Here is a 12,228-nt window from a genome sequence, read left to right as displayed (position 1 = left end):
GGTCGTGGGGGACTCTGGAGGAGAAAACTCACCGGTGGATAGTGGAGCAAGCTGAAGCCTGTGTGTTGGGGCACCAATGTCTGTCCTTCGCTTGTTGCCGCATAGGTCCCACCCGCTGCATGAGGGAGAAGGCCGCCGCCACCATAATGGACCGGTCTATCCCCAGGAAAGAAATCAGTCAGCTTCTGGGGACCAGAGCGGAAGCAAATGTACAAAAAATGTATTAAACATCATTAGAAAATCATGTTGCTGAAATATGGCTACCTGGCCACTGGAAAAAGTGCTAAAAAAACTAAAACCAAACTGCCAGTTTCACTATTCTCTTTTACATTCCCCCTGCCACTCAACAGATGCGAGTCATTCCTCACCAATATTCTGGGACTTGTTCCCTCCACACCTTTTTCTCTCTTCTATCTCTCACCCCTGTCACTCAGTCATTGCCAGTCATGTCCGACTCCTTCACTGATCCCTGGGAACTTGTTCCCTCCACTTCTTCCTCCTCTATGCCTTTTTATATTTATTAAGCAGACTTGCCATCCACTATTGCTACTCAGCAACTGTTACATTGTTACTCCATAAGGAGAGTTAAACACTGGTTCTAATATAGGTAATCTTCAAAATTTGGTACATTCTACTTGTTAACTTTGTAACTATCTTTTTCATCAGATTAGATCAATGACATAAAGACTGGAAAAATATGTCGTATTTCTAGATTGTAACACCAAAAAAGTGAAAGAATCCAAGGCAATTAATACTTCTGTAAATTACTACATTTGCCCTCAGTAGATGTAAAGCAATATTACTTTCTAAAAGAAAGTCATCCACTGCAATATCTTACATGCACAGTCTAAGTCATAGGTGCATGCTACAAATATAATTTACACCAAGGGGTTTTTCACATTCTTGTCTGATACTCATCTGATATATGTTCATTTCATTTATAATGTACTTAGAATAAAATTTAGGGTACTGGTATCCATTATCAATTACTTTACTGTTCTTACAGTTTATTAAGGTTAATGACCTTCTATATTGAGCTATTTGGATATTTAAAGTAACCAGGGAATTAAGAATCCTTTCAAAGTTCAAGGCTACTTAACCAGAAGCTTAACAATTTATCTCTTATGTAGTCAACAGAGTGGGAGCTGCTGAATGTATCATGTAAATTATCCTAACCTTAATATATTCATATTTTCCAGTTTGCTTTTAAGTCCTGATCTAGGTCAATGTGTGGTGTTGGAAATTTTGGTTAAGGTTATAGAAATGGTTGAGGGTAAATATTAGGATCAGGTTCATTATTGAGGGTCATTTTTATGATGCACATTTAATCAAGCTACTGCAACGTGGGTGAGCGTAAAGCAGCCAAAAGATTGCAGGCCTCACTAACATGTATGCTTGTGGCCAATAGTCCATTTTGCCTTCTGGCATCATTCTGTTGGATTCAGGTTAGTGATTATGTTTGTAGACAGAAAAGTAGTATAATTTGCAATGATAAGATGTATACCACCTTGACAATTACATAGCTATCAATTTCATAGTAAACGAGGGAAAGAAAGAAAGAAAGAAAGAAAGAAAGAAAGAAAGAAAGAAAGAAAGAAAGAAAGAAAGAAAGAAAGAAAGAAAGAAAGAAAGAAAGAAAGAAAGAAAGAAAGAAAGAAAGAAAGAAAGAAAGAAAGAAAGAAAGAAAGAAAGAAAGAAAGAAAGAAAGAAAGAAAGAAAGAAAGAAACCAAAGAGCTGTCATAGAACTCTAAGAGGTAGACTCAGTGAGGAGCCCACATGTCAAACAAATCAATGGAATGAAAACAAAAAGAAACAAAACATAATAGAACCAAAGAGCAGTTGTGATGATGACCTGTACAGATCATAACTGTGCCCTGCCAGTGTAACTCTTGATGATGTGTTGTCCAGATGAATGTTGTGAGGGTATTAGGTATGGCAATGCAGGCATTAGGTTAGATACCAGGAGGAAGAACAGGAAGTCCTGGCGATGGAGGTGTGCGGACATCAAAGTGGCCTTGGAATAGATCTGGGATCGGTACTAAGACATCTGTAGGTGTTATATGTTTTGAATCAGATCTATTGAATCCGCTAGGGCTTGTAGCTCTGTTGTAGAGAGCGCTTTATCCATGAATGGGGACCATTGAAGATGTTTTTCCTGGTTGGAGAAGAGCAAGTCAAATTTCTCTATCCTGAGGAGATTTTGAATGTCGGATTTTAAGCCTTTGATAGTGGGAGGGATAGTCCACTTTTTGAGGTTTATTCTTCTGGCTGACATGTAGCAAGTGACAATCCAGGCCTTTTTGTATTGAAGGATTCTGGACTGAGATCTAGGCAAGTCTTGCTTAGCAACATCAAAAGATGCGAGCAAGAAAGGGAAATGTTGTTGTGGGGGCAAAGCCCGGTAATGGTCGCAACAAAAAGTTCCACTTGGTTCCAGTAGGATTTAATATAGGGACAAGAATAGAGTCTGTGTAGAAGTAGAGGCTTTCAGGTACCACATAGAGGGCAATGCAAGTGGTCTGGAGGCTCTTTCAATTTCAGGTGGGGGATGTATGCCAGGTGAAGAATTTTAAACTGCTGCTCACACCAAAATTTGTTCGGTATAAAAGCATACGTGGTTTGGTAGCCCGAGAGGATGATGTTGTGAGCGTCCAGGGATTGTAGATCTTTATTCCAAGTGATAGGGATGGAGAAGTTAATGGGCAACATAAACAAGGTGGATAAAGGCTTGTAGAGATCAGAGATTTTATGGAGGTCCCTTTCCAGGAAGGTGTCCAGTATCAATATTTTGAAGTGTACATTTCTGGGGGGACATATGCTTTCTGCGAAGCTCGTTGCTTGATTGATGTACAGTAGATGGTTGGTGGTTAAATTGAATATGCATAAGATCTGGGTAGGGGAGAGGGTCATCCCTGAAGGGACCTTGATGAGGAGGTTATGTTTCAGATGGGAGGGTAAAGCTTTGGTCCCACAGTGCAGCAATGAAGATAGTCCATAGAGGCTAGTCATCTGTGATTCTAAATCATGGTTTGAGTATCTAGAGCCACAAGTTATGCAATCTAACCCCACTCTCAAGAGACAGGAAAGATTGTAGAGCCTTATGTTAGGGAGGTTGGGAGGTTTGCGCCCCCTTTGGGTAGAAATCATTTTTTCAAAGCTATACGGGGCTTACGACCCTTCCACGGAAAGATGGACAGAGATTTGTACAATTTTTGGAGGTCTTTGTGTTTTACCAATAGGGGGATCGTCTGGGGGGGATATAATAACTTTACAAAGCTTACCATCTTATAGAGGTGGCATCTACCAAACAAAGATAGAGGGAGCCCTGACCAGTTTTCTAGCTCTGTAGTGATTTTATGTATAGTGGGGAGGAAGTTTAGTTTGTAGAGTGAGGAGGGGGACTTCCCTATTTTTTTCCCAGATAAGTGATGGGTTTTTGGCTATGGGGAATACCAAAGCTGCAGCCCAATGGAGGGAACGTGTCTGGAAGAGTGGAAGAATTCACTTTTAGCAACGTTTATTCTAAAGCCTGAGCAAGCCTGAAAGATGTTAAAAATCTTTTGAATGTGTATCATATCTTCAGAGGTGTTGGAATTAAATGTCAGATAACATCAGCGAAAAGTGTGGTGCGGAGTTCTTGGGAGCCTACCTTGATCCTGTGGAGATTGGGGAGGTAGAGGGGTTCTATTGCCAGGTTAAAAAAAGGAGGGAGATGGTGCAGCCTTGTCTAGTACCTTTGAGGCCACATTTTTAACAAAACTTATTTTGTTAGAAATGTGGCCGGCAGCAATCACATTGGCCGATGGGGCTGAATACATTGCTTGAATGAGATGGTTAAAGGGGCCTGAGAAACCAAATTTCTACCAGTAAAAACTGACAATGTCAAAAACCTTTTCGGCGTCGAGAGTAACTATGGCCGAGTCTTCAGCTAGATTGGCTCTTGTCATTTCTAGTAAAGTTAACACTTTCCTAATATTGGGGGAAGCAGATCTACCTTGTGTGAATTCCGCTTGAGAGGGGTGAATGAGGAAAGGAATAATGGGTGCAAGCCTGTTTGCAATAATTTTGGAGAGCAATTTGGAGTCCAAATTTAGTAGGGAGATAGGACGGTAGGAGTCTGGGTCCGTGAGATCTTTGCCTTTTTTTAGGGAAAGCCAATTTAAGGGTGGGGGCTATGGTTTCTAGGGACAATTAGTAAAAGTCGGAGGTGTAGGTAGCCATCTGGTCCTGGCGCTTTGCAAGGAGATAGCGATTTGATTGTATGTGTGATTTTGTTGACGGATATTGGAGCATTTAACTGTGCTAAGAGTTAGTCGTCGATGGTAGGGAATGAGATCTTCTCTAAAAAGGATGAGGCTATAGTCTTGTTGATAGGGTCCTCTCCAAAGAATGAGGTGTAAAAATGCTCTAGGATGAGGTTAATCTTTTTCGGGGAGGTGACGAGGTTTCCCGTCACCTCCCCGAAACATATAGAGTGGCTATATGTGTGGGGGTATGGGGGCCTCTACATAGGCGGGCAAGAAGTTTCCCTGATTTATTGCCGTATTTATGGTAACTGAGGTCTAGTAATGACTGATGGGTTCTTTCCTGAGCCTCTGCCCACAAATCAAAGCAGTCCCTAGCATTTCGCCAGGCCTCTCTGTTTTTTTGTTTGTGAGTTGTTCAGAGCTAAGTGGGCTTGAGCTAGGCGTAAAGCTATAGTCGCCTCAAAGTATTCTTTGTGGATTATGTTTTTGTAGCCAGAGGTGTAGGAAATGATTCTTCCCTCGTAAGACCGATTTCCCCGTCTCCCAAAAGAAATTAGCTGTGCGATCCCTGCAGCTATATCCCTGTCGATCGCTGTTGTTATTGTTGGGGGCAATAGGGCTGCAACACTAAAAATGTCGCTATGTTCACTCTCCTGCGCTGTGCGATAAGTCTCAATGTGGTGTCAAACTCCTATGTTGACATCTTACTACATGTGGATAATGTGCTCCTTGCTGCCCTCAAAAGACTAGGGACGTCCGATATGGCTGTAAGTATAGCAATTATAGGCTGTAAGTGAGTGTCAGACATGGGAGGGGGATCTGCAAAGTGACAGCACCAGGCTGGGAGGCACGGAATTGGACCACAAGAGTCCTTCAGCTATACCGGTAGTATTTGACACTCTTTGAAGATACTGGCTGGTATCCCACCTATAAACACCATCTACAAAAGCTTTGGATGGAAAATTAAAATTCAGAGTAAGGTGGATTAAAAGCATACTTCAAACCTACCAATTCCAACCCTCCTTGCAGGCTTTCATGTTATCTGGCTATGAGAGAATTCCATTGCTCTCCCCACCACTTCATGAGCCTGAAACCACATCCATGGTCGCACTCATAGGAGGATTCTGGATCATCGTTTAAAGCTTAGTTGGTCTACTTGCTATATGGTAATGCAGACCCACTGGATCTGTTTTTTAGCAATATTACGCTATTTGCAGTCTTCTTTCTGGCTTTCATGTTATCTGGCTATGAGAGAATTCCGTTGCTCTCCCCACCACTTCATGAGCCTGAAACCACATCCATGGTCACACTCATAGGAGGATTCTGGATCATCGTTTAAAGCCTAGTTGGTCTGCTTGCTATATGGTAATGCAGACCCACTGGATTTGGTGAGCGCCCAATCCTTTTGTTTATCTGGTGATGGGATATTCTTTCTCACTCTGTGATATTATTTTGTTCACCATCAAGATACTTCACGTCTTTCTGGGACTTTATCTTCATATTGATTTATTTCTATATTGTTTTGGATATGGGACTTATGTGAACCACTTAGTGACTCATATTATCCATGGTTATCACATGTTGGTATTATCATGTTTATACCGTTTTAATTTTAGCGATGCACATATTTCCTTTTTATACCGGTAGTTATCCAGACAAGGGTCTGAAGAAGAGGGTAACCTTGAAACACATTAGCCGATGTGTCTACGAGCATTGTGACTTTAAATATATGGACTTAAGCAGATGATGTTATGTCTAAGCTATGATGCAAGCATTGTTTTTTGAGTACATTTACCTCAATTTTTTACCATTTAACTACTGGTTGACTAGCTGCCGCAGTTATACATCGGCAGGTCTGCAGGTTCCTGCGAATCGCCGTGCCTGAGTCTGCAGAGTCTGCAGAGTTAGCCAATTTGCATGAGGCATCCACTCCATCCACCATATTGGCTGTGAGTGTGCTTTGTGGGAAGAGATCTGAGCTGGAGGCTGTGGCAGCGCTGGAGGGGCCATGGACCAGGAATTTGTCCATTCACTGTTTCCTCTGTGTGGGTGAGGGGTGGACTAAAAGTCACTCACTGGCAACGGATGAGCCGGAGCCTCCGTTCCTCGCTCTTTCACATGTGGAGCGGAGCCGTAAATCCAAATAGTTGATTTTAAAGGTTAGGTTTTGGGTTATGTATAGGATTATGTATTAGGTGTGAAGTACTGTAGGGGTTGGGATTTAGTTTTATGCCACAGTTACTCAGAAACACAGTTATGTCTCTTGAGATTTCTGATATCATCAGTATGCCAAGGTTTTACCTGTCAGGGCCTGATTCTCCATGTAGTTAGTGGAGTAAGATATCCAATGAAGATGAGAGCAAACTAGTGTAGACTGAAGTGTCCAGGTTAGGGCAAGATAAGGGTGAGATTTTGTCATAGAGGTGGTCAGTATCAGATCAGAAAAGAGAAGAGTTATAGTCAAGAAAGTTTCTATGAATAATCATGTGCTGCTTGGAGGGATATGTAGTTGAAAAAAGGGCACTGTGAAAGGGATGAGGTTGTGATCAAAAAGATGAAAAGGATGTTGATGAGGTTGCAAGGATTACAGAGATGTGAGAATACAAGGTCAAGGGCATTACAATTGGAGTCACCAAGAATTATAGTGGGTATTTCAGAGGAGAGAAAGTAGGGTGGCCAGGCAGAGAAATCATCAAGGAAGCATTATGCCAATCCAGGAGGCCAATAAATAACTGCAATCCTCAGAGAAATTGGAGAAAACAGATAAATACATTGAGCCTCAAAAGAGGAGAGGAAGCTGTAGGAAGGACTTGAAAGATACCCAGTGGGTATAGAAGGAATCCAACTCCACCTCCTTCCATCCATTGGTCTGGCTGAGTGAGTACAAAGGAGGCCATTATGGAAGACAGCAGCAGTAGAGGCAGAGGCAGATTCCTGAAGACAGGTTTCAGTAATGGCAAGTAAGTTAAAAAAAATGTGAGATAAAAAGGTCATGGGAGAGGTGAGCTTGTTACAGACAGAATATGCATTCCAAAAGGCACATGAGAAGCGGGGGCTGGTTTTTGGAAGCAGGGGGGATAGAAATTAAATTGAGTGGATTGCAGCAGTTGCTAGAGCAGAAAGAGTGTCACGTGTGGGGAATGCAGTTAAATAATTGAGGACCAGGATTAGGGGAGAAATCTCCAGAGATTAGGAGAAGAAAGAATGTGAGAAAAATTAGATGGGAGCAGGGTTTATATGAACACACATACCTTACTGTCCTGGTCTTTAGGTCAACTTGTGGGTTTATCATTTGCAAGAGGTGATGGGTGCAGTAATAAGATGAGCACAGGAGTGAGAGTGATATACAGTATATAAATTGTGGGATTGGAAGGAGGGGTAAAGTAATGTGATTTTGAGAACAGAGGACACTAATGTGAAAAGGAAGGCTAGAGGGAGCATATTAGAGGGTAGAAAGTGTAGAAAGAGATGGTTTACAAAATGTTGGTTTGCTTGCAATTGGATAAAAGACACTTGAATGGAAGGGCAAATTGTCAAAAACTAGACCTGTCACACACACACAGGCCAAAATAATAAAAGATCATTGTTTCTATGATCTCAAAAGCAGGAGAGAATCAACCTCCAAAAAATATAAACACGTTTAAAAAGTTCTCTGAGAACATTTTTAGAACAATAATTAGCAGAGATCCAGTTTACCTGTCATACATAGTAGCATGGATATGGTTCTCTGTTGCCCTAGTGATGGTATCTGTTTGGACGGAACTCGCACGGCAGAGTTTTAGCGGTGACATCCTCACTCCCGCGGGGTTCAAAAATAGGGTGGCCAGGCAGAGAAATCATCAAGGAAGCATTATGCCAGTCCAGGAGGCCAAAAAAATAACTGCAATCCTCAGAGAAATTGGAGAAAACAGTTGAAACTGTAGGAGAATATAACACAGGATTCACATTAAGGCTTAATGTAAAGTTCCAGACTATTGTTTCTGAGGTGAGGAAGCGCTGTTTGACTTTATCCATGTGAGTAGATGCCTGTTTTTTCTTAAATAAATGTATGTCTTTTATTGCACCCTGAGCAATTTCCCCTTCCTCTTTTATATGCTCTCTTCTTTGTGGCTGAGCTTTGGACTTCCTGTTAAATCTTTGGGAAGAATGTCCCTCAGTGGTGGCTTGAATTGGTGTAGATACATGCATACCTTCCATATATTTGGGCAGCAAGCTGTGGGAGTGGAGGCTCCAATCCATCCATCCTCTGGCCAGGATAACATATTGCAGATGTTGAAGCTGACTTCCATTTATATACCCATTAAAGCGAGTAGAGGCTTACACTCATCTATCAATCCATCCAACTATTAGGTGACATATTTGGATGTTGCATCTAATTAAACCCTATTCCTTTTTCCATCCATTCATCCATTATTGGTGGGATTTGTCTCTCATAAGCACTGACAGACCTCTTAGGATTAGAGATCTAACCCTCTGGTGAGCAAAATCTGTATTACACACTTGGGTGCCCATGTGGTGATTACTGAAGAGGATTTGGCTTATGAACTGCAGGACACCGTGTTTTTGTTGTAACATACTGTCTGAAAGACTTTCACTGGCAAACTGTATTTGCGTTGGCCTTTTCTTCTTTTCTTTTTTTCATTTTGGTAGTAATGGAACTTTTGATTTTGAATTTATTTTGATTGATTTTCAAAACGTGAACCAATTATTTATACGACTGCACAACACATGTATGGGTTTATATGGATATGGTTAGCATGGGTATTTAAGCAGCAGCATTTACCAGAGAGCAATGTTTATCAGACTATCAATGTATCAGTCATACATAGCATGGATATGGTTAGCATACATATTCAAGCAGCAGCATTTACCTGTGAATAAGCAGAGAAAACACAATGAGAAAGTGAAAAGAGATGTGTTAAACTGCATAATACTTGTGCAAAAAATACTTTGGCAAAAAGTGAATGTCTGTGACTGGCCCCTGTCTAAATTTTAAAGTTGCCAAAATAGGCAAATATTTAGTGGGGACATTTGTTCCAGCTGTCTAACAGAATCCTCGCTATGGAAATAATTCATCTCACTTCCCAATGCATTTACAGGGCAGGAAATGAAGGCAGATCTCCCTAATGGGGTACAATTGCTAAAAAAATAAATAATAATAATAAAAAAAAAAAAACATCTGTCAGGATTTAATCTCTTTCCATACTCTATCTATAACGAAGGAAAACATATATAAGCAAGGGACTTATCTTGCTTAAACCCTAATTGACTAGCAGTTTTCTGCCTATAGTGACAGTGTGAGCGCCTGCCGCTGTGAAAATGTAGGAGAATATGACACAGGATTCACATTAAGGCTTAATGTGAAGTTCCAGACTATTGTTTCTGAGGTGAGAAAGCTGTGTTTTCAGTTCAGGGCCTAAAGCGTGAAGGTTCCAAAGTGTATTGGGTGGGGTGGAACCTTCAATCCTGTGTCAATGTTTTATCAGGTGCCTTTAGCCTGTGTGAGAACACAGATGTGCAGGGTTATTATATACTCAAGCCTGAGGGCAGGTCAGGGCTCCCACTTTGGAGACAGCTCCCATATTGGAGACAGAAGGTCTTACCCAGGGGTCAGAGGAGCTCTCCCCTTTGGGTCAGAGGAGACCAGCCAGCAGCCAGGAGACAGGAGGTTTCATTCCAGGAGTCAGATGGGCTCCTATCAATGTGCCAGGAGAATCCTTATCCAGAGGCCAGGTGTGGGCCATGCAGCAGGGTGCTGTGACTAAAGGCTAGGAGAGTCAAGTGAACTTAGGGAGCTGGACAACACAGTCAGAGGGAATGGTAAGAAGAGCACCAGTGTGGTTGACAAGGGACCCAGGGGGATCAGCATTTTCAGTAGACTGTTCATATTGATGATGGAAACCCCTGCGTGGGCAATTGATATTTATGTGAACTTTCTGTTTATTCAATAAAAGTGGGTTGCCATGCCCTACAATACAGCTTAGACTGGTGCAACTCATTGGGAAAAGCATCTGCCACATGAGTATAATCACCCCAATAAAAACCCACATTATACAGTAGTAGCGCTGCAGATGCTAGATTTCTACGAGTAACTTGATATTTTTAACTGTGGTCAAAATCATGGGTAAAGGTGACCTATTAAAAGCCACCTATTTTTAATACTGACTTACTGATATGTTATAGGGTGATATCTGATGGCTCAGTACACTAAGTTTATTACTAAGATGAATGTTTTTGGATGTCTTGAAACAAAGCCAGCTTTATCCACTTGATTAAACAACAGTGAAAAAAAAAAATATCTGATAATAATTAAGAAGGCAAAAATGAAACAATCATGTTTTCATTTCAGAAAACAAAATATACCATGCTTTTCCTTTAATGTTTGATTATATTTTTCTACAGGAAGCCATATATAGCCAAGCATCTTTTGAAGACAGGTTTGTTTTGTTTGCTTCATGAAACTGCTGCCCTTTCAAGCAGAATTTTAAGAAACATATCATTTAACAGTTCCAAATGGGTCTGCACAAATCAGATGTTAAATTTATTGTTCCTAAAAGTCTCTCCTTCCTGTTTAAATCAGTGAAAAAATAACAAATAACCAGATTTATCTCTTCCCACTTTATCCAGTTTCACTTTAATTCTTAAGATATATGTAAGAGACTTCAAAGTATTAAACTAGGTTTAAATATGTTCCAGTCAATTGGCCTATCTAAATACAGGGATCAATTAATCTGGAGTTCAGAGCCATGCTATATACACATATTAATTATTTTCATTCCTGAAGTGTTCATCATATTTCAAGCAACAAAATCAATTACAGAAAAACATTTATGGTTTTTCACATGCTTCAAAAATGACAGAATTATGGCTGCAATAAATAACTTTCTGAAGTTTATAAAGTCCAACCTTAATTATTTAACTCGTGTGGTTCCAGCTGTCGGTTAGAAACATAAATATGAATTGTGAATGGTTCTTTGTTCATTTTTTGAGATGCTTTAAGAGGAAAGGGAGTTTTCTGTTAAATGCTAAACAAATCTAGTGATGGTAATCACAAAAAACAAAGTTTGGTTCCTGCAGTGATTGATGAATTTGAATACACTATAATGACACTTTATTGTACAAAGTTAGCCTACCCTAGACGGAACTTCTTTTGGAATATTGTTAGGAAAGAGTTAATAATAGATAACAAGGCTGGCAACTGTCCCAGTAAAGGTCACAACCATAACTGCAACCTCTATGGTCATGTCAAGCCCTCTTGAGCCACAAATATTACCCCCACCCCTCTAGCTAATCGCTGCAATAAATAATAATAAAAAAATAAAAAAAACTGATCTAAAAGCCCCAAATATGTGTCCATGGAAGTGCCAAACATCTTCTTTATTCCTTGCGGCAAAGTAAAGGTTACATCTTTAGTTCACTATATCATTGTGTGACCTGGAAACTTCCCATTTACCTCTACAGCTCCAGAAGACTGCAGGGGAGTGATAAAATAATGACAAGGGATGGCATAAATATTTTTTTGCTGTTGGGCTTTAAGAGGCCACTTAGGATATAGTGGTTTAAAATTGGCCACAGAGGATATAGCAGTTTAAAATTGGCCAACAGCTGGAGCATTTTAAATATTAATTTTAGGCCAAACATTACTATAAAGAGCACAGGTAAGGGTCGTCCTACATAAATGAAAGTGGTATTAAACCCAAAACCAAAAATGTAATATTTTGCAACTTACCAATCATTAGATGTGGTGGTTGCATTTGTTTCCTTCTTTCTTTAGCCTTTTTTCTTTCAGTTTTCACCTGGTAATCTGTGCAGTAACACACCTCCTGTATTAGAGTGCCTCCACTCTGGATGAAAAAGCACAGGGGCACTTTTGGACAGCAACATTAGTATTCTGCGGGGAGTGGAGTGTTAGATGTTCTAGAAGATTCAGATACACTAACAAATTAAGGCTGAACTCCAGCTCACACGTTAAGCAGTTAC

This window comes from Pelophylax lessonae, assembly GCF_965119305.1.
Source record: "Pelophylax lessonae genome assembly, chromosome: 10".
Lineage (NCBI taxonomy): Eukaryota > Metazoa > Chordata > Amphibia > Anura > Ranidae > Pelophylax > Pelophylax lessonae.
The sequence above is the reverse complement of the archived record's forward strand: the minus strand, read 5'-3'. Positions refer to the sequence as shown.